Here is a 17,743-nt window from a genome sequence, read left to right on the forward strand (position 1 = left end):
GGATGAAATTACTGTGTTTTATTGTCAAGAAGAAGGTCCTAGGGATACAGGAAACCTGAAGTGAAGCATCTGATTCTAAAACTGGATTCACAGAAGAGGTTCAAATCATAGAAAGTTAGAGTGTCAGTCCTCTTGTACTTAAGTCGGCATTGTGCATTTTGAATTTAATTCCGATGCAATTTCTGTGTTTCATCGTCAATAAGAAGTTCCGAGGTATAAAGTAAACCTGAAGTGAAGCATCGGAATCTAAAACTGGACTCACAGGAGAGGTTCAAATCATAGAAAATTAGAGTGTCAGTCCTCTTGTACTTAAGTCGGCAATGTGCCTTTTGTATTAAATTCGGATGCAAATTCTGTGTTTCATTGTAAATAAGAAGGTCCTAGGGATACAGTAAACCTGAAGTGAAGCATCGGAATCTTAAACTGGACTCACAGGAGAGGTTCAAATCATAGAAAGTGAGAGTGACAGTCCACCTGTACTTAAGTCGGCATTGTGCCTTTTGTATTATATTCGGATGCAATTACTGTGTTCCATCGTCAATAAGAAGGTCCTAGGGATACAGTAAACCTAAAGTGAAGCATCAGAATCTAAGAATGGACTCACAGGAGAGGTTCAGATCATAGAAAGTGAGAGTGACAGTCCTCCTGTACTTAAGTCGGCATTGTGCCTTTTGTATTAAATTCGGATGCAATTTCTGTGTTTCATCGTCAATAAGAAGGTCCAGGGGATACAGTAAACCTGAAGTGAAGCATCGGATTTTAAAACTGGACTCACAGGAGAGGTTCAAATCATGGAAAGTGAGAGTGTCAGTCCTCTTGTACTTAAGTCGGCATTGTGCCTTTTGTATTAAGTTCGGATGCAATTTCTGTGATTCATCGACAATAAGAAGGTCCAAGGGATACAGTAGACCTGAAGTGAAGCATCGGAATCTAAAACTGGACTCACAGGAGAGGTTCTAATCATAGAAAGTTAGAGTGTCAGTCCTCTTGTGCTTAAGTCGGCATTGTGCCTGTTGTATTAAATTCGGATACAATTTCTGTGTTTCATCGTCAATAGGAAGGTCCAAGGGATATAGTAAACCTGAAGTGAAGCATCGGAATCTAAAACTGGACTCACAGGAGAGGTTCAAATCATAGAAAATTAGAGTGTCAGTCCTCTTGTACTTAAGTCGGCATTGTGCCTTTTGTATTAAATTTGGATGCAATTTCTGTGTTTCATCGTCAATAAGAAGGTCCTAGGGATACAGTAAAACTGAAGTGAAGCATCGGAATCTTAAACTGGACTCACATGAGAGGTTCAAATGATAGAAAGTGAGAGTGACAGTCCACCTGTACTTAAGTCGGCATTGTGCCTTTTGTATTAAATTCGGATGCAATTTCTGTGTTTCATCGTCAATAAGAAGGTCCAAAGGGATACTGCAAACCTGAAGTTAAGCATCGGATTCTAAAACTGGACTCACAAGAGAGGTTCAAATCATCTGAAGTGAGAGTGTCAGTCCTCTTGTACTTAGGTCGGCATTGTGCCTTTTGAATTTAATTCCGATGCAATTTCTGTGTTTCATCCTGAATAAGAAGTTCCGAGGTGTACAGTAAACCTGAAGTGAAGCATCGGAATCAAAAACTGGACTCACAGGAGAGGTACAAATCATAGAAAGTTAGAGTGTTTGTCCTCTTGTATTTAAGGCGGCATTGTGCCTTTTGTATTATATTCGGAAGCAATTTCTGTGTTTCATTGTCAATAAGAAGGTCCAAGGGATTCAGTAACCCTGAAGTGAAGCGTCGGAATCTAAAACTGGACTCACAGGAGAGGTTCAAATTATAGAAAGTGAGAGTGTCAGTCCTCTTGTACTTGAGTCGGCATTGTGCCTTTTGTATTAGATTCGGCTGCAATTTCTGTGATTCATCGTCAAAAAGAAGGTCCAAGGGATACAGTAAACCTGAAGTGAAGCATCTGATTCTAAAACTGGATTCACAGAAGAGGTTCAAATCATAGAAAGTTAGAGTGTCAGTCCTCTTGTACTTAAGTCGGCATTGTGCATTTTGAATTTAATTCCGATGCAATTTCTGTGTTTCAACGTCAATAAGAAGTTCTGAGGTATAAAGTAAACCTGAAGTGAAGCATCGGAATCTAAAACTGGACTCACAGGAGAGGTTCAAATCAGAGAAAATTAGAGTGTCAGTCCTCTTGTACTTAAGTCGGCAATGTGCCTTTTGTATTGAATTCGGCTGCAATTTCTGTGATTCATCGTCAAAAAGAAGGTCCAAGGGATACAGTAAACCTGAAGTGAAGCATCTGATTCTAAAACTGGATTCACAGAAGAGGTTCAAATGATAGAAAGTTAGAGTGTCAGTCCTCTTGTACTTAAGTCGGCATTGTGCATTTTGAATTTAATTTCGATGCAATTTCTGTGTTTCATCGTCAATAAGAAGTTCCGAGGTATAAAGTAAACCTGAAGTGAAGCATCGGAATCTAAAACTGGACTCACAGGAGAGGTTCAAATCATAGAAAATTAGAGTGTCAGTCCTCTTGTACTTAAGTCGGCAATGTGCCTTTTGTATTAAATTCGGATGCAGATTCTGTGTTTCATTGTCAATAAGAAGGTCCTAGGGATACAGTAAACCTGAAGTGAAGCATCGGAATCTTAAACTGGACTCACAGGAGGGGTTCAAATCATAGAAAGTGAGAGCGACAGTCCACCTGTACTTAAGTCGGCATTGTGCCTTTTGTATTATATTCGGATGCAATTACTGTGTTTCATCGTCAATAAAAAGGTCCTAGGGATACAGTAAACCTGAAGTGAAGCACCAGAATCTAAAACTGGACTCACAGGAGTGGTTCAGTTCATAGAAAGTGAGAGTGACAGTCCTCCTGTACTTAAGTCGGCATTGTGCCTTTTGTATTTAATTCGGATGCAATTTCTTTGTTTCATCGTCAATAAGAAGGTCCAAGGGATACAGTAAACCTGAAGTGAAACATCGGATTCTAAAACTGGACTCACAGGAGAGGTTCAAATCATGGGAAGTGAGAGTGTCAGTCCACTTGTACTTAAGTCGGCATTGAGCCTTTTGTATTAAATTCGGATGCAATTTCTGTGATTCATCGTCAATAAGAAGGTCCAAGGGATACAGTAAACCTGAAGTGAAGCATCGGAATCTAAAACTGGACTCACAGTAGAGGTTCTAATCATAGAAAGTTAGAGTGACAGTCCTCTTGTGCTTAAGTCGGCATTGTGCCTGTTGTATTAAATTCGGATGCAATTTCTGTGTTTCATCGTCAATAGGAAGGTCCAAGGGATACAGTAAACCTGAAGTGAAGCATCGGAATCTAAAACTGGACTAACAGGAGAGGTTCAAATTATAGAAAGATAGAGTGTCAGTCCTCTTGTACTTAAGTCGGCATTGTGCCTTTTGAATTTAAATCCGATGCAATTTCTGTGCCTCATCGTCAATAAGAACGTCCAAGGTACACAGTAAACCTGAAGTGAAGCATCGGAATCTAAAACTGGACTCACAGGAGAGGTTGAAATCATAGAAAATTAGAGTGTCAGTCCTCTTGTATTTAAGTCGGCATTGTGCCTTTTGTATTAAATTCGGATGCAATTTCTGTGTTTCATCGTCAATAAGAAGGTCCTAGGGATACAGTAAAACTGAAGTGAGGCATCGGAATCTTAAACTGGACTCACAGGAGAGGTTCAAATGATAGAAAGTGAGAGTGACAGTCCACCTGTACTTAAGTCGGCATTGTGCCTTTTGTATTAAATTCGGATTCAATTTCTGTGATTCATCGTCAATAAGAAGGTCCAAGGGATACAGTAAACCTGAAGTGAAGCATCGGAATCTAAAACTGGACTCACAGGAGAGGTTCTAATCATAGAAAGTTAGAGTGTCAATCCTCTTGTTCTTAAATCGGCATTGTGCCTTTTGAATTTAATTCCGATGCAATTTCTGTGATTCGTCCTCAAAAAGAAGGTCCAAGGGATACAGTAAACCTGAAGTGAAGCATCTGATTCTAAAGCTTTATTCACAGAAGAGGTTCAAATCATAGAAAGTTAGATTGTCAGTCCGCTTATACTTAAGTCGGCATTGTGCCTTTTGAATTTAATTCCGATGCAATTTCTGTGTTTCATCGTCAATAAGAAGTTCCGAGGTATAAAGTAAACCTGAAGTGAAGCATCGGAATCTAAAACTGGACTCACAGGAGAGGTTCAAATCATAGAAAATTAGAGTGTCAGTCCTCATGTATTTAAGTCGGCGTTGTGCCTTTTGTATTATATTCGGATGCAATCACTGTGTTTCATCGTCAATAAGAAGGTCCTAGGGATACAGTAAACCTGAAGTGAAACATCGGAATCTAAAACTGGACTCACAGGAGAGGTTCAAATCATGGAAAGTGAGAGTGTGAGTCCTCTTGTACTTAAGTCGGCATTGTGCCTTTTGTATTAAATTCGGACGCAATTTCTGTGCCTCATCGTCAATAAGAACGTCCAAGGTACACAGTGAACCTAAAGTGAAGCATCGGATTCTAAAACTGGACTCACAGGAGAGGTTCAAATCATGGAAAGTGAGAGTTTCAGTCCTCTTGTACTTAAGTCGGAATTGTGCCTTTTGTATTAAATTCGGATGCAATTTCTGTGATTCATCGTCAATAAGAAGGTCCAAGGGATACAGTAAACCTGAAGTGAAGCATCGGAATCTAAAACTGGACTCACAGGAGAGGTTCCAATCATAGAAAGTTAGAGTGTCAGTCCTCTTGTGCATAAGTCGGCATTGTGCCTGTTGTATTAAATTCGGATGCAATTTCTGTGTTTCATCGTCAATAAGAAGGTCCTAGGGATACAGTAAAACTGAAGTGAAGCATCGGAATCTTAAACTGGACTCACAGGAGAGGTTCAAATGATAGAAAGTGAGAGTGACAGTCCACCTGTACTTAAGTCGGCACTGTGCCTTTTGTATTAAATTCGGATGCAATTTCTGTGTTTCATCGTCAATAAGAAGGTCCTAGGGATACAGTAAAACTGAAGTGAAGCATCGGAATCTTAAACTGGACTCACAGGAGAGGTTCAAATGATAGAAAGTGAGAGTGACAGTCCACCTGTACTTAAGTCGGCATTGTGCCTTTTGTATTAAATTCGGACGCAATTTCTGTGTTTCATCGTCAATAAGAAAGTCCAAAGGGATACAGTAAACCTGAAGTTAAGCATCGGATTCTAAAACTGGACTCACAAGAGAGGTTCAAATCATGGAAAGTGAGAGTGTCAGTCCTCTTGTACTTAACTCGGCGTTGTGCCTGTTGTATTAAATTCGGATGCAATTTCTGTGATTCATCGTCAATAAGAAGGTCCAAGGGATACAGTAAACCTGAAGTGAAGCATCGGAATCTAAGAGTGGACTCACAGGGGAGGTTCTAATCATAGAAAGTTAGAGTGTCAGTCCTCTTGTTCGTAAGTCGGCATTGTGTCTTTTGAATTAAATTCCGATGCAATTTCTGTGTTTCATCGTCAATAAGAAGTTCCGAGGTATACAGTATACCTGAAGTGAAGCATCGGAATCTAAAACTAGACTCACAGGAGAGATTCAAATCATGGAAAGTGAGAGTGTCTGTCCTCTTGTACTTAAGTCGGCATTGTGCCTTTTCAATTTAAATCCGATGCAATTTCTGTGTTTCCTCGTGAATGAGAAGTTCCGAGGTGTACAGTAAACCTGAAGTAAAGCATCGGAATCTAAAACTGGACTCACAGGAGAGGTTCTAATCATAGAAAGTTAGAGTGTCAGTCGTCTTGTACTTATGTCGGCATTGCGCCTTTTGTATTAAATTGGGATGCAATTTCTGTGTTTCATCGTCAATTAGAAGGTCCAAGGTATACAGTAAACCTGAAGTGTAGCATCGGAATCTAAAACTAAACTCACAGGAGAGGTTCAAATCATAGAAAGTTAGAGTGTCTGTCATCTTGTACTTAAGTCGGCATTGTGCCTTTTGTATTTAATTCGGATGCAATTTCTGTGTTTCATCGTCAATACGAAGGTCCAAGGGATACAGTAAACCAGAAGTAAAGCATTGGAATCTAAAACTGGACTCACAGGAGAGGTTCAAGTCATAGAAAGTGAGAGTGTCAGTCCTCTTGTACTTCAGTCAGCATTGTGTTTTTTGTATTAAATTCGGATGCAATTTCTGTGTTTCTTCGTCAATAAGAAAGTCCAAGGGATACAGTGAACCTGAAGTGAAGCATCGGAATCTAAAACTGGACTCACAGGAGAGGTTCAAATCATAGAATGTGAGAGTGTCAGACCTCTTGTACTTAAGTCGGCATTGTGCCTGTTGTATTAAATTCGGACGCAATTTCTGTGTTTCATCGTCAATAAGAAGGTCCAAGGGATATAGTAAACCAGAAGTGAAGCATCGGAATCTAAAACTGGAGTCACAGGAGAGGTTCAAATCATAGAAAGTTAGAGTGTCAGTCCTCTTGTACTTAAGTCGGCATTGTGCCTTTTGAATTTAATTCCGATGCAATTTCTGTGCTTCATTGTCAATAAGAAGGTCCAAGGTATACAGTAAACCTGAAGTGAAGCATCGGAATCTAAAACTGGACTCACAGGAGAGGTTCAAATCATAGAAAGTGAGAGTGTCAGTCCTCTTGTACTTAAGTCGGCATTGTGCCTTTTGTATTAAATTCGGATGCAATTTCTGTGTTTCATCGTCAATAAGAAGGCCCAAGGGATACAGTAACCCTGAAGTGAAGCGTCGGAATTTAAAACTGGACTCACAGGAGTGGTTTAGATCACAGAAAGTTAGAGTATCAGTCCTCTTGCACTTAAGTCGGCACTGCGCCTTTTGTATTAAATTGGGATGCAATTTCTGTGTTTCATCGACAATTAGAAGGTGCAAGGGATACAGTAAACCTGAAGTGTAGCATCGGAATCTAAAACTGGACTCACAGGAGAGGTTCAAATCATAGAAAGTTAGAGTGTCAGACCTCTTGTACTTCAGTCAGCATTGTGCCTTTTGAATTAAATTCGGATGCAATTTCTGTGTTTCATCGTCAATAAGAAAGTCCAAGGGATAGAGTGAACCTGAAGTGAAACATCGGAATCTAAAACTGGACTCACAGGACAGGTTCATATCATAGAAAGTGAGAGTGTCAGTCGTCTTGTACTTAAGTCGGCATTGTGCCTTTTGTATTAAATTCGGATGCAATTTCTGTGATTCATCGTCAAAAAGAAGGTACAGGTGATACAGTAAACCTGAAGTGAAGCATCGGAATCTAAAACTGGTCTCACAGGAGAGGTTCAAATCATGGAAAGTGAGAGTGTCAATCCTCTTGTACTTAAGTCGGCATTGTGCCTTTTGTATTAAATTCGTATGCAATTTCTGTGATTCATCGTCAATAAGAAGGTCCAAGGGATACAGTAAACCTGAAGTGAAGCATCGGAATCTAAAACAAGACTCACAGGAGAGGTTCTAATCATAGAAAGTTAGAGTGTCAGTCCTCTTGTACTTAAGTCGGCATTGTGCCTGTTGTATTAAATTCGGACGCAATTTCTGTGTTTCATCGTCATTAAGAAGGTCCAAGGGATACAGTAAACCAGAAGTGAAGCATCGAAATCTAAAACTGGAGTCACACGAGAGGTTCAAATCATAGAAAGTTAGAGTGTCAGTCCTCTTGTACTTAAGTCGGCATTGTGCCTTTTGTATTAAATTCGGATGCAATTTCTGTGTTTCATCGTCAATAAGAAGGTCCAAGGGATACAGTAACCCTGAAGTGAAGCGTCGGAATCTAAAACTGGACTAACAGGAGAGGTTCAAATCATAGAAAGTGAGAGTGTCAGTCCTCTTGTACTTAAGTCGGCATTGTGCCTTTTGTATTAAATTCGGCTGGAATTTCTGTGATTCATCGTCAAAAAGAAGGTGCAAGGGATATAGTAAACCTGAAGTGAAGCATCTGATTCTAAAACTGGATTCACAGAAGAGGTTCAAATCATAGGAAGTTAGAGTGTCAGTCCTCTTGTACTTAAGTCGGCATTGTGCCTTTTGAATTTAATTCCGATGCAATTTCTGTGTTTTATCGTCAATAAGAAGTTCCGAGGTATAAAGTAAACCTGAAGTGAAGCATCGGAATCTAAAACTGGAATCACAGGAAAGGTTCAAATCATAGAAAGTTAGAGTGTCAGTCCTCTTGTACTTAAGTCGGCATTGTGCCTTTTGAATTTAATTCCGATGCAATTTCTGTGTTTCATCGTCAATAGGAAAGTCCAAGGTATACAGTAAACCTGAAGTGAAGCATCGGATTCTAAAATTGGACTCACAGGAGAGGTTCAAATCATAGAAAGTTTGAGTGTCAGTCCTCTAGTACCTGAGTCGGCATTGTGCCTTTTGTATTAAATTCGGATGCTATTTCTGTTTTTCATCGTCAATAAGAAGGTCCAAAGTATACAGCAAACCTGAAGTGAAGCATCGGAATCTAAAACTGGACTCACAGGAGAGCTTCAAATCATAGAAAGTGATAGTGTCAGTCCTCTTGTACTTAAGTCGGCATTGTGCCTTTTGTATTAAATTCGGATGCAATTTCTGTGTTTCATCGTCAATAAGAAGGTCCAAGGGATACAGTAAACCTGATGTGAAACATCGGAATCTAAAACTGGACTCACAGGAGAGGTTCAAATCATAGAAAGGGAGAGTGTCAGTCGTCTTGTTCTTAAGTCGGCATTGTGCCTTTTGTATTAAATTCGGATGCAATTTCTGTGTTTCATTCTCAATAAGAGGGTCCAAGGTATAAAGGACACCTGAAGTGAAGCATCGGAATCTAAAACTCGACTCACAGGAAAGGTTCAAATTATAGAAAGTTAGAGTGTCAGTCCTCTTGTACTTAAGTCGGCATTGTGCTTTTGTATTAAATTCGGATGCGATTTCTTTGTTTCATCGTCAATAAGATGGTACAAGGGATACAGTAAACCTGATGTGAAGCATCGGAATCTGAAACTGGACTCACAGGAGAGGTTCAAATCTTAGAAAGTGAGAGTGTCAGTCCTCTTGTACTTAAGTCGGCATTGTGCCTATTGTATTAAATTCGGATGCAATTTCTGTGTCTCATGGTCAATAAGATGGTCCAAGGGATACAGTGAACCTGAAGTCAGGAATCGGAATCTAAAACTGGTCCCACAGGAGAGGTCCAAATCATAGAATGTTTGAGTGTCGGTCCTCTTGTGCTTAAGTCGGCATTGTGCGTTTTGTATTAAAGTCGGATGCAATTTCTGTGTTTCATCGTCAATAAGAAGGTCCAAGGTATACAGTAAACCTGAAGTGAAGCAGCGGAATCTAAAACTGGACTCACAGGAGAGGTTCAAATCATAGAACGTGAGTGTGTCGGTCCTCTTGTACTTAGGTCGGCATTGTGCCTTCTGTATTAAATTCGGATGCAATTTCTGTGTTTCATCGTCAATAAGATGGTCCAAGTGATACAGTAAACCTGAAGTGAAACATCGGAATCTAAAACTGTACTCACAGGAGAGGTTCAAATCATGGAAAGTGAGAGTGTCAGTCCTCTTGTACTTAAGTCGGCATTGTGCCTTTTGTATTAAATTCGGATGCAATTTCTGTGTTTCATCGTCAATACGATGGTCCAAGTGATACAGTAAACCTGAAGTGAAACATCGGAATCTAAAACTGTACTCACAGGAGAGGTTCAAATCATGGAAAGTGAGAGTGTCAGTCCTCTTGTTCTTAATTCGGCATTGTGCCTTTTGAATTTAATTCCGATGCAATTTCTGTGCCTCATCGTCAATAAGAACGTTCAAGGTACACAGGAAACCTGAAGTGAAGCATCGGAATCTAATACTGGACTCACAGGAGAGGTTCAAATCATAGAAAGTGAGAGTGTCAGTCCTCTTGTACTTAAGTCGGCATTGTGCCTTTTGAATTTAATTCCGATGCAATTTCTGTGTTTCCTCGTGAATAAGAAGTTCTGAGGTGTACAGTAAACCTGAAGTGAAGCATCGGAATCTAAAACTGGACTCACAGGAGAGGTTCAAATCATAGAAAGTTAGAGTGTCTGTCCTCTTGTATTTAAGGCGGCATTGTGCCTTTTGTATTAAATTCGGAAGCAATTTCTGTGTTTCATTGTCAATAAGATGGTCCAAGGTATACAGTAACCCTGAAGTGAAGCGTCGGAATCTAAAACTGGACTCACAGGAGAGGTTCAAATCATAGAAAGTGAGAGTGTCAGTCCTCTTGTACTTAAGTTGGCATTGTGCCTTTTGTATGACATTCAGCTGGAATTTCTGTGATTCATCGTCAAAAAGAAGGTCCAAGGGATACAGTAAATCAGAAGTGAAGCATCTGATTCTAAAACTTGATTCACAGAAGAGGTTCAAATCTTAGGAAGTTAGAGTGTCAGTCCTCTTGTACTTAAGTCGGCATTGTGCCTTTTGTATTAAATTCGGATGCAATTTCTGTGTTTCATCGTCAATAAGAAGGTCCTAGGGATACAGTAAAACTGAAGTGAAGCATCGGAATCTTAAACTGGACTCACAGGAGCGGTTCAAATGATAGAAAGTGAGAGTGACAGTCCACCTGTACTTATGTCGGCATTGTGCCTTTTGTATTAAATTCGGATGCAATTTCTGTGTTTCATCGTCAATAAGAAGGTGCAAGGGATACAGTAAACCTGATGTTAAGCATCGGAATGTAAAACTGGACTCACAGGAAAGGTTCAAATCATAGAAAGTTAGAGTTTTAGTCCTCTTGTACTTAAGTCGGCATTGTGCATTTTGTATTAAATTCGAATGCAATTTCTGTGTTTCATCGTCAATAAGAAGGTCCAAGGGATACAGTAAACCTCAGTAAACCTCAGTAAACACTCTAAATTTCTATGATTTGAACCTGTCCTGTGAGTCCAGTTTTAGATTCCGATACTTCAGGTATAATGTATAACTTGGACCTTCTTATTGACGATGAAACACAGAAATTGCATCCGAATTTAATACAAAAGGCACAATGCCGACTTATGTATAGGAGGATTGACAATCTAACTTTCTATGATTTGAACCTCTCCTGCGAGTCCAGTTTTAGATTCCGATGCTTCGCTTCATGTTTACTGTATACCTTGGACCTTCTTATTGACGATGAAACACAGAAATTGCATCCCAATTTAATACAAAAGGCACAATGCCGACTTAAGTACACGTGGACCGACACTCTAACTTTCCATGATTTGAACCTCTCCTGTGAGTCCAGTTTTAGATTCCGATACTTCAGGTATAATGTATAACTTGGACCTTCTTATTAACGATGAAACACAGAAATTGCATCCGAATTTAATACAAAAGGCACAATGCCGACATAACTACATGAGGACTGACACTCTAACTTTCTATGATTTGAACCTCTCCTGTGAGTCCAGTTTTAGATTCCGATGCTTCACTTCAGGTTTAATGTAAACCTTGAACCTTCTTATTGACGATGAAACACAGAAATTGCATACGAATATAATACAAAAGGCACAATGCCGACTTAAGTACAAGGGGACTGACACTCTTACTTTCTACGATTTGAACCTCTCCTGTGAGTCCAGTTTTAGATTCCGATGATTCACTTCAGGTTTACTGTATCCCTTGGACCTTCTTATTGACGATGAAACACAGAAATTGCATCCGAATTTAATACAAATGGCACAATGCATCCAGAAGTACAAGAGGACTGACACTCTAACTTTCTATGATTTGAACCTCTCCTGTGAGTCCAGTTTTAGATTCCGATGCTTCACTTCAGGTTTACTGTATACCTTGGACCTTCTTATTGACGATGAAACACAGAAATTGCATACGAATATAATACAAAAGGCACAATGCCGACTTAAGTACAAGGGGACTGACACTCTAACTTTCTACGGTTTGAACCTCTCCTGTGAGTAGAGTTTTAGATTTCGAGCTTCGCTTCTGGTTTAATGTATACCTTGAACATTCTTATTGACGATGAAACACAGAAATTGCATCCGAATTCAATACAAATGGCACAATGCATCCAGAAGTACAAGAGGACTGACACTCTAACTTTCTATGATTTGTACCTCTCCTGTGAGTCCAGTTTTAGATTCCGATGCTTCCCTTCAGGTTTACTGTATACTTGGACCTTCTTATTGACGATGAAACACAGAAATTGCATCCGAATTTAATACAAAAGGCACAATGCCGACTTAGGTACATGAGGACTAACACTCTACCTTTCTATGATTTGAACCTCTCCTGTGAGTCCAGTTTTAGATTCCGGTGCTTCACTTCAGGTTTAATGTATACTTGGACCTTCTTATTGACGATGAAACACAGAAATTGCATCCGATTTTAATACAAAAGGCACAATGCCGACTTAAATACAAGAGGACTGACACTCTCACTTTCTATGATTTGAACCCCTCCTGTGAGTCCAGTTTTAGATTCTGATGCTTCACTTCAGGTTTACTGTATCCCTAGGACCTTCTTAATGACGATGAGACACAGAAATTGCATCCGAATTTAATACAAAAGGCACAATGCCGACTTAAGTAAAAGAGGACTGACACTCTAACTCTCTATGATTTGAACCTCTCATGTGAGTCCAGTTTTAGTTTCCGATGATTCACTTCAGGTTTACTGTATCTCTTGGACCTTCTTATTGACGATGAAACACAGAAATTGCATCCGAATTTAATACAAAAGGCAGAATGCCGACTAAAGTACAAGAGGACTGACACTCTAACTTTCTATGATTTGAACCTCTCCTGTGAGTCCAGCCTTAGATTCCGATGCTTCACTTCAGGTTTACTGTATACTTTGTACATTCTTATTGACGATGAAACACAGAAATTGCATCCGAATTTATTACAAACGGCACAATGCCGACTTAAGTACAAGAGGACTGACACTCTAACTTTCTATGATTTGAACCTCTTGTGAGAGTCCAGATTTAGATTCCGATTCTACTCTTCAGGTTTACTGTATCCCATGGACATTCTTATTGATGATGAAGCACAGAAATTGCGCCCGAATTTAATACAAAAGGCACAATGCCGAATTCAGTACAAGACGACTGACACTCTAACTTTCTATGATTTGAACCTCTTCTGTGAGTCCACTTTTAGATTCCGATGCTTCACTTCAGGGTTAATGTATACCTTGAACCTTCTTATTGACGATGAAACACAGAAATTGCATCCGAATTTGATACAAAATTCACAATGCCGACCTAAGTACAAGAGGACTGACACTCTAACTTTCCATGATTTGAACCTCTCCTGTGAGTCCAGGTTTAGATTCCGATGCTTCACTTCAGGTTCACAGTATCCCTCGGACCTTCTTATTGACGATGAAACACAGAAATTGCATCCGAATTCAATACAAAATTCACAATGCCGACTTAAGTACAAGAGGACAGACACTCTAACATTCTATGATTTGAACCTTTCCCGTGAGTCCAGTTTTAGATTCCGATGCTTCGCTTCGTCTTTTCAGAATACCTTGGACCTTCTTATTGAAGATGAAACACAGAAATTGCATCCGAATTTAATACAAAAGGCACAATGCCGACTTAAGTACAAGAGGACTGACACTCAAACTTTCTACGATTTGAACCTCTCCTGTGAGTCCAGTTTTAGATTCCGATGATTCATTTCAGGTTTGCTGTATCCCTTGGACCTTCTTATTGACGATGAAGAACAGAAATTACATCCGAATTTAATACAAAAGGCACAATGCCGACTTAAGTACAAGAGGACTGACACTCTAACTTTCTATGATTTGAACCTCCCCTGTGAGTCCAGTTTTAGATTCTGATGCTTCACGTCAGGTTCAGTGCATCACTTGGACCTTCTTATTGACGATGAAGCACAGATTTTGCATCCGAATTTAATACAAAAGGCACAATGGCGACTTATGTACAAGAGGACTGACCTCTAATTTTCTATGATTTGAACCTCTCCTGTGAGTTCAGTTTTAGATTACGATGCTTCACTTCAGGATTACTGTATCGCTTGGACCTTCTTATTGACGATGAAACACAGAAATTGCATCCGAATTTAATACAAAAGGCACAATGCCGACTTAAGTACAAGAGGACTGAAACTCTAACTATCTATGATTTGAACCTCTAATGTGAGTCCAGTTTTAGTTTCCGATGCTTCTCTTCAGAGTTACTGTATCCCTTGTACCTTCTTATTGACGATGAAGCACAGATTTTGCATCCGCATTTAAAACAAAAGGCACCATGCCGACTTAAGTACAAGAGGACTGACACCCTAACTATCTATGATTTGACACTCTAATGTGAGTCCAGTTTTAGATTCCGATGCTTCACTTCAGGTTTTCTGTATCCCTTGGACCTTCTTATTGACGATGAAGCACAGATTTTGCATCCGAATTTGAAACAAAAGGCACAATGCCGACTTAAGTACAAGAGGTCTGACACTCTAACTTTCTATCATTTGTACCTCTCCTGTGAGTCCAGTTTTGGATTCCGATGCTTCACTTCATGTTTACTGTATAACTTGGACCTTCTTATTGACGATGAAGCACAGATTTTGCATCCGAATTTAATACAAAAGGCACAATGCCGACTTAAGTACAAGAGGACAGACACCCTAACTTTCTACGATTTGAACCTCTCTTGTGAGTCCAGTTTTAGATTTCGGTGCTTCACTTCCAGTTTACTGTATACCTTGGACGTTGTTATAGACGATGAAACAAAGTAATTGCATCCGAATTTAATACAATAGGCACAATGCCGACTTAAGTACGAGAGGACTGACACTCTAACTTTCTATGATTTGAACCTCTAATGTGAGTCCAGTTTTAGATTCCGATGCTTCACTTCAGGTTTACTGTATCCCTTGGACCCTCTTATTGACGACGAAACACAGAAATTGCATCCGAATTTAATACAAAAGCACAATGCCGACTTAAGTACAAGAGGACTGACACTCTAACTATCAATGATTTGAACCTCCCATGTGAGTCCAGTTTTAGATTCCGATGCTTCACTTCAGGTTTTCTGTATCCCTTGGACCTTCTTATTGACGATGAAGCACAGATTTTGCATCCAAATTTGAAACAAAAGGCACAATGCCGACTTTAGTACAAGAGGTCTGACACTCTAACTTGCTATGATTTGTACATCTCCTGTGAGTCCAGTTTTGGATTCCGATGCTTCACTTCATGTTTACTGCATAACTTGGACCTTCTTATTGACGATGAAGCACAGATTTTGCATCCGAATTTAATACAAAAGGCACAATGGCGACTTATGTACAAGAGGACTGACATTCTAAATATCTACGATTTGAACCTCTCCTGTGAGTCCCGTTTTAGATTCCGATGCTTCACTTCAGGTTTACTGTATGCCTTGGACCTTCTTGTTGACGATGAAACACCGAAATTGCATCCGAATTTAATACAAAACCACAATGCCGACTTAAGTACAAGAGGACTGACACTCTAACTTTCTACGGTTTGAACCTCTCCTGTGAGTCAAGTTTTGGATTCCCATGCTTCACTACAGGCTTACTATATCCCTTGGACCTTCCTATTGACGATGAAACACTGAAATTGCATCCGAATTTAATACAAAAGGCACAATGCGGACTTAAGTACAAGAGGACTGACACTATAACTTTCTATGATTTAAACCTCTCCTGTGAGTCCAGTTTTGGATTCGGATGCTTCACTTCATGTTTACTGTATAACTTGGACCTTCTTATTGACGCTGAAATACAGAAATTGCATCTGAATTTAATACAAAAGGCACAATGCCGACTTAAGTACAAGAGGGCTGACACTCTAACTTTCTATGATTTGAACGTCTCCTGTGAGTCCAGTTTTAGATTCCGATGCTTCGCTTTAGGTTTACTGTATACCTTGGACCTTCTTATTGACGATTAAACACAGAAATTGCATCCGAATTTAATACAAAAGGCACAATGCCGACTTAAGTACAATAGGACAGACACCCTAACTTTCTACGATTTGAACCTCTCTTGTGAGTCCAGTTTTAGATTTCGGTGCTTCACTTCCGGTTTACTGTATACCTTGGACTTTCTTATAGACGATGAAACAAAGTAATTGCATCCGAATTTAATACAAATGGCACAATGCCGACTTAAGTACAAGAGGACTGACACTCTAACTTTCTATGATTTGAACCTCTCCTGTGAGTCCAGTTTTAGATTCCGATGCTTCACTTCAGGTTTACTGTATACCTTGGGCCCTCTTATTGACGATGAGACACAGAAATTGCATCCGAATTTAATACAAAAGGCATAATACCGACTTAAGTAAAAGAGGACTAACTCTCTATCTTTCTATGATATGAACCTCCCATGTGAGTCCGGTTTTAGATTTCGATGCTTCACTTCAGGTTTAGTGTATCTCTTGGACCTTCTTATTGACGATGAAACACAGAAATCGGATTCGAATTTAATACAAAAGGCACAATGCCGACTTAAGTACAAGAGGACTGGTACACTAAATTTCTATGATTGGAACCTGTAATGTGAGTCCAGTTTTAGATTCCGATGCTTCACTTCAGGTTTAATGTATCCCTTGGACGCTCTTATAGACGACGAAACACAGAAATTGCATCCGAATTTAATACAAAAGGCACAATGCCGACTTAAGTACAAGAGGACTGACACTCTAACTATCAATGATTTGAACCTCTAATGTGAGTCCAGTTTTAGATTCCGATGCTTCACTTCAGGTTTTCTGTATCCCTTGGACCTTCTTATTGACGATGAAGCACAGATTTTGCATCCGAATTTAATACAAAAGGCACAATGGCGACTTATGTACAAGAGGACTGACCCTCTAAATTTCTACGATTTGAACCTCTCCTGTGAGTCCAGTTTTGGATTCCGATGCTTCACTACAGGCTTACTATATCCCTTGGACCTCCTTAGTGACGATGAAACACTGAAATTGCATCCGAATTTAATACAAAAGGCACAATGCCGACTTAAGTACAAGAGGACTGACACTATAACTTTCTATGATTTGAACCTCTCCTGTGAGTCCAGTTTTGGATTCCGATGCTTCACTTCATGTTCACTGTATAACTTGGACCTTCTTATTGACGCTGAAATACAGAAATTGGATCTGAATTTAATACAAAAGGCACAATGCCGACTTAAGTACAAGAGGGCCGACACTCTAACTTTCTATGATTTGAACGTCTCCAGTGAGTCCAGTTTTAGATTCCGATGCTTCGCTTCAGGTTTACTGTATACCTTGGACCTTCGTATTTACGATGAAACACGGAAATTGCATCCGAATTTAATACAAAAGGCACAATGCCGACTTAAGTACAAGAGGAGAGACACCCTAATTTTCTACGGTTTGAACCTCTCTTGTGAGTCCAGTTTTAGATTCCGATGCTTCACTTCAGGTTTACTGTATACCTTGGACCTTCTTATTGACAATGAAGCAAAGAAATTGCATCCGAATTTAATACAACGGGCACAATGCCGACTTGAGTACAAGAAGACTGACACTCTAACTCTCTATGATTTGACCACTCCAGTGAGTCCAGTTATAGATTCCGATGCTTCACTTCAGGTCTAATGTATACCTTGAACCTTCTTATTGTCGATGAAACACAGAAATTGCATCCAATTTTAATACACAGGCACAATGCCGACTTTAGTACAAGAGGACTGACACTCTAACTTTCTATGATTTGAACCTCTCCTGTGAGTCCAGATTTAGATTCCGATGCTTCACTTCAGGTTTA

This window comes from Schistocerca serialis, unplaced genomic scaffold (genome assembly GCF_023864345.2).
Source record: "Schistocerca serialis cubense isolate TAMUIC-IGC-003099 unplaced genomic scaffold, iqSchSeri2.2 HiC_scaffold_1362, whole genome shotgun sequence".
NCBI classification, from domain to species: Eukaryota; Metazoa; Arthropoda; class Insecta; order Orthoptera; family Acrididae; genus Schistocerca; species Schistocerca serialis.